The sequence below is a fragment of the Saccopteryx bilineata genome, chromosome 6 (genome assembly GCF_036850765.1).
Source record: "Saccopteryx bilineata isolate mSacBil1 chromosome 6, mSacBil1_pri_phased_curated, whole genome shotgun sequence".
NCBI classification, from domain to species: Eukaryota; Metazoa; Chordata; class Mammalia; order Chiroptera; family Emballonuridae; genus Saccopteryx; species Saccopteryx bilineata.
The window spans coordinates 210755535-210761534 of record NC_089495.1 but is presented as its reverse complement, the minus strand read 5'-3'; the positions used below and the strand labels follow the sequence as shown (position 1 = coordinate 210761534).

At 59.2% G+C, this 6000-nt stretch overlaps 1 protein-coding gene across 1 annotated transcript in view; it reads left to right on the top strand.

Annotated features, from left to right (window-relative positions):
• The first annotated feature begins 918 nt into the window (after positions 1-918).
• ZBTB46 (zinc finger and BTB domain containing 46) overlaps positions 919-6000 on the top strand; it is a 48887-nt gene continuing 43805 nt past the window's right edge. The window contains exon 1 of the mRNA XM_066236433.1: positions 919-1114. The gene's annotated coding sequence lies outside the window, so the exon portion shown is untranslated. The remainder of the gene's footprint in view (positions 1115-6000) is intronic.

Genomic DNA, 6000 nt, shown 5'->3' with positions numbered 1-6000 from the left:
TTCCCATTGCGCCCGCCCAAGGGCTCGAGGACAAGGTGGGGGAGAAGGGACGCTCAGGGCCTATCCCAGGCAGCACGGTTCGTGATCGCCCGCGGGGGTGCGCAGCCCCCGCGGTAACCACACTAGACCAACGAAGCAGTGGGAAAGACCCCTGCGCGTGGCCGCCGATGCTCCTCAACTGGCCAAACCAAAGCCCCAGTGACACGAACTATGACGTGGTCCGCGTCCCGAAGTGCGCGCGGAGGTCCCCCGATGGCTTGGGCGTGCGGTGCCCAGGCCCCGCGACTGCTCAAGGGCGCGGGGCTGTGAGAACACTTTTCGTTGCACATTTGTTGCACAGCGTGGGGCCCGCAGAGCCGCCGGGGCGCCGGGGAAGTCGCAAAGTTTGCGAGACGCGCGCCGCGCGACTGCGCGTCGGGGCGCGGGGACAGCTTGTGGCCCGGAGACCCCCCGCTCCCCTGAAGAACTGACGCGTAAGCAACGCCAGGGTGCGCAGATGGACGGGGTCCGGGTGCCCTCGCTCCGAGCCGAGTCTCCCATCGCGGGGGGAGGTCTCGGCCATCCGGCTTCGCAGGAAAGGGCGCGGGTGCCTGGAGACCCCACGCCGCGCCGCCCCCTCCCCTTGCCTGCCCAGGGGAGGGGGCTTCCCACAATGCCCAGCGAGCTCCAGCCCGCACTTCCGCTGTCCGGCCGCCCACAGGGGGGCAGGAGGAGGGCCGACCCCCGCCGCGCCCCCTCCCGCTCCGCCGCGCGGAGCCCGGGGCCGAGCGAGGAGCGGGGCGCGCGGCCGGGCCGGCGGGGGCGGGGCCCGGGGCGGTGGCCGCGGCCGGGGCGCGGCGCGGGCCAATCAGCGGCGGCGGGCGCGCGCCGGGGGCGGGGTCGGGGTCCGCAGGCGGGGCGCGCGCGCGGGCGGCGGGGGCCGCGGGGTTGGAGCGGGCGCGGGGCCGCGCGCCGGCCTGACGGGCGGACGGACGGACAGACGGACCGAGCAGCTGAGGCGAGCGCGCATCTCGGACCCGCCCGGACGCAGCGCTCGCCCGGCGGCGACGGCGATCACCGGCTCCGGTCCGGCGGCCGCGGCGCCCGCCCTCGCCCGCGCCCCATGGGGTCACAGGTAAGCGGCGCCGGCTCATTGTCCGCGCGGCCGGCCGGCGCATCGCGGCGGGGTCGGGCGGTGGCCGGACCGGGGCAGCTCCGAGCCAGGGCCGCTCCGAGCCGGGGCGCGCCCCCGCCGCCTGCCACCCGGCGCCCGCCGCGCCCCACCCCGCGGGGGCGCCCTCTCGGCGGCGATCGGCGCAACCCGGCTGCGGCTCCGAGGGCGACGGTATCGACCCCGGCCCGGTCCCCGCCAGTGCCCGAGCTCGGGTGCCTTGGGGCGGGTCGGGCGGGGGCGGCGCGGGGTCCCTGCGGGACGGCTCGTGGAGGCGGAGGCAGCGGCGGGACTGCCCCGCGCCCCTCACCCTGGGCGCCTCCTGCGGCCGCCGCCGCGGTCCCTCCCCCGTCACCTCCGAAAGGGGAATTTTCCAGCTGGTAATTTCTGCTGCGTCAACGCCCGGCCCCAGGAGACAGCCCGGGGGCGTCCTGGCGCCCCTCACCCGCGCCGCCCGGAGCGCCCCCCGCCCGTGCCTCCGAGCCGCACCCGGACCCGCCCGCGCCGAGTTTGCCAAGAGTCGGAACTGCGGGAGGTGGGTGCGGGCGGGTCTCCGCGCCCTGCCCGGCCTTGGGGGTCATTGTCTCCCCCTGAAGCCCGGCACCAGCCTCGTCTCCATTTTAATTACCGGCTGAATCTGGGCGCAGGGCCCTCGGGGCCGAGCAGCTAGAGGAGCTAGAGGAGACGAGGCGCGCAGAGCGGCGAAGGGCGCGCGGAGCCGACGAAGGGTGCGCAGTAGGAGCAGGGTCCGCGGCGAGCGGTGTCTTTGTTTCTCTGTAAATAGACATGTTAGTTTCACGGGGTAGCACGAGTCAGTATCTGACAACTCAATCCCGATGGCAAATGGGGAATTTTCTGCGCCAGGAGGAGGGCTTTGGCTAGTTAAGGTACCCCCAGCCCCGCTAACAAATTTATTATGTGTAGGTTTAACGGACCACGCACAATAGGGGTGGACCAGGGAGCCTGGGTATTAACCAAAAGGGGAGCGGGAAGAACAGATATTTTCTAAGACTGAGGAGATATAAACAAAAGAAAGTTTGACTGAGATTCTGAGCGGATTTCCTTATGCTTTCCCTGCTACAATCTCAGCGACGCATTTGTCCTGGATTACCGTGGCAAGATTGTTACCAGCATTGTTTAAAGAAATGCTAATTAGGCAACGCGTTTAGCAAACCGCAGGGCTGGGCGCGGACACCTGTGCACCGAATACTCACGCGCTCTTTCATTGTATCAGTTGTAGAATCTTTCATATTGGGTTTATTGTCAAAGGTAACTTCCCGTTTGGGTAACAGACTTGTGGATTCTCTGTTGCTGGCTCTCGTGCTGCCTGCGCAAGGCAGTATTCCCACTCTGAGAGAGTGGAAAATAGTTTGTTCATCAGAAGGAAATTTATGGAAGGTGTTTTTTTTTTTCTTTTTTACACGAATAATGACATAAACAGTATTTTATCAAAGTAGGATCTTTTATTAGCTATATTTTCTGATATAGTTACTGTATTTTGAACTGAAACTTTAGCAGCCTTGTTATTCCAGAAAGAATTAGGCAGAAGTTACTGAAGATTGAAGGAGGAACTGTGTCCCCTGAAAAGCCAGTAATTATTTTCATATCCTTTACCAAAGGGGAGAAAGGGTGGGGGTTATTGTGAGAGCTTTCTTTGGGGTGTGGTGGAATGTACTCATGGAAGGCTATTCAGAAATCCCAAATCCAGCCATTCCTGGACACCAGTGTCAGGACAACGCTGAATGAAGCCTCTCACTGACATGGATGCAAGATTTTGTCTGGTTAGATGAGATCATTTCTGTTCAGGTTTAGCTGTTTTGTGTTTGCTGTGCTTAGACCTCCATCCACATCCCCTTTCCTGTGTTCAAGACTGGCTGGCTATTGCCTGCAGGGACACCAGTCCTCCTGCGTGCTGTGTCCTCACTCAGGTACCCAGGGTGAGGGTGACCCTTTGCCCCTCCTGATACCCCATGCTCCTTGGTCACACATTACCACCAAAAGGCTGAGGCGAACAAGGACCTGGAGGAAATGCCCTGAAGTGTCACAGCCTTTTATTGCTAGATGATGTATTATTTACAAACATGTTAAGCTGAATTAAATTTTAACAGTGAACTTTCCAACATTGTCCTTAGGTGGGGTTTTTCAAATTAAGGGAAATTGGGCCACTTTGTCCCCATGGTCTGTGTTTCTGGGACAGCTGTACGGCCTCCAAGAACTGACAAGACCCACTTAGTGTGCGGTGTTTAGAAAGTTCTGGGAGCCCGTGAAGTGCCACCGACTCCTCACTTGGCAAAGACTTTGTGCTCAGGTGCCCTCTTGGCACTTGTGCCAAACACAAAGTGACAGGAAAGTTGTAGAACCCATTGGTCCTCTTGTCCCTACACCCTAGTATCACACATAAGCCCCCTGTTCCGGGGGTTTATGTTTCTGCCCAACTCATGTACTCAGAAAAATACAGGCTTCTTCTTTTCTCTGACTTAACATATTTTACCCTAGAGCCGGCCAAGTAAGTGATGGTAGATCACCAAGACTTCCTCTGCGAACTTCCCCCTCCCCTGGAAAAAAAAAAAAGAGAGAGAGATTCTTCTTGTTGCTACAAGTTGGCTTCAGTAGCCTTTCTGCCAAGAATAGATGCAAGATAAAAAAAATCTCTGTTGAGACGACAGACTTCTTTCGGTCTCTGAAATGGAGTTGTCCCGTCCTCATCCTGGTCCACCAGTCCTCTGCCCTCACAGTAGCTTTGCTCTGGCCAGTGTAGCTGGGGTCTGAGGCCGGGACATCATCGACATCTCTCCTCCTCTCCAGCCCTTCTAGCTTAAGTGCTGTGTACCTCTCGTGGCCCGTCGGGCTTGCGTTCTGTTTGTTAGGGGTGACAGAACCTGGCTGCAGTGTTGCTTGTTCTATGAAAGAATAAAAAGGAGGCAAACCACTCGGATTTGACCTCAGCACATGATTTATGTCAAGTTTTCTGTTTGGTATCTGTCAACCCTGCCACTGAACTGTTGTTTTGATTTAAACATTACCAATTTCTAAACGTCACTATTTGGGTTATTAAAGAACGACTAACCTAGATATTTTAGAACGGGACGGGGAGAAGCTATGTTGGTGTCTTTTTCAACAGCATTTACAAGGGGCCTTTCTGTTTCTGACAGATGTGTCTTTCGAGTCAGATCGGAAACGTTCCCAGGGTTTTTCATGCATGACAATTCTTTGGCCTCATGAAGGACCTTTGAGGACAGGTTGAGGACAGAGTTCCTACAGAGGAGCTGGTGGTCTGTTGGAATGTGGGGGCAGGAACCACTGATGTGACCTGTTAGTGGTGACAAGTGCTAGCGAGAACAAAGCCCAAGAGCTCAGAGGACGGAGTGCGGCCCACAGGGTGGACGAGGGGTCATCTGGGTCTCTAGGGACGGCTGAAGGGACAGGGTGTCCATGCAGACATCCCACCTCACTCCGCCCAGCACTGGACCTCACTTTCCAGCCTTTGGGTTGAATTCAGTCCTGACTGCAAAGGACAGGGACCCCGGACAGGCAGATTTGGGGGGCTGCCTGGCTGTGGGGGTGGGGGTGGGAAACATTGTGGTTTCAAACTCTGCACCGTCACAGAGCATGCTCTGTCTTTTTGGAGAAGCAGTCCTTTCCCTGGCCTCCCGGGTGGCACCCCAACACTGCTCCCTCAGGTGGACCAGGTGTGCCTCCCGCTCCTTCTCGCTTCTCCTTTCAGCAGGTGGCGTCTCTGTCATTTCCAGTCGCCCACAGAACCGAAGGGTTCCACAAAGGGGTGTGTGGGGATGATTGATTTTTAAACCGTCCTTATTTAGGTAAAATTTGGGCAGCATTGCCTCTCGCACAGGACACGGGGTGCTTCTTGTTTGTAAGACACTTCTGTTTCCTTCTTCACTTCCTCTCTTCCTCTCTCCATACGGTCATGCCCGCTGAGTGGAAAACGAGGCTACCCGGATGAAGCAGGAGCCCTGCCCTCGCTGGGCGCTGGGCACAGTGTGCACACCTTCCCTCCTGTGGAGCAGGAAGGAGGCACCTGTGTCTTGGGCGACACCTTGTCAGTGTGGGTCACCCGGCCGGGGGAGGGGTCCCCCGCGAGTGCTCAGTTGTAGGGACACACATGGGCTGTGGAGAGTGAACAGTGATTCCTAACTGGTCAGAAGAGGAAGAGGTCTGCCAGACCACACCCCCCGTACCTGAGTGCTGTTCCACCGCCCTCTAGACCACGCTTCGCAGAAATCACCCCACGGGATGCTGCAGAGCCCAGGTGCTGTCCTGGGGTGTAAGGAAATGTCAGGGCTGCACCTGGGTGTCTGGAGTGTGGGGGCAGGTGCAGACGGATGGGCTTTCTGGAAACATTCACACATAATCCTCTGGTCGCCCAGGGAGCAGGGGAGCAGCATGTGAGCTGAGCGACACCCGCCCAGCACTCAGGGAGGTTTGTGCAGAGAGAGGACCGGTCCGGTGGTGACCGAGGGAGGCTGATCACAGGAAGGGTGGACCCGGTCCATTGAAAACAACACTGTGAGGGGCTCTCTAAGGAAGCCTTGTGACACCGGAACACCCCCCCCCCACTGGCACTGGAGGCCCTACGTTTCAGTCACTCGTTTCAGCCAGCCCTGTGGCGGGCGCCCTGGGCACACACACCTCTCACACTCAGAGCAGAGTGGTCTACAGCCCAGACGTGCCGACGTCCCCAGAGGAGTGAGATCACCACAGGAATCGGAGGCAAGGTGGGGAGTGATGGCAGGTGCAGCCTCAAGCATGGTGCCCAGCTCTGGCCTCAACACGCTGGACGACCCCCCCCCCCTGCCCCGAGTTTCACACTCCTGGGTGGGGCTGGCGGC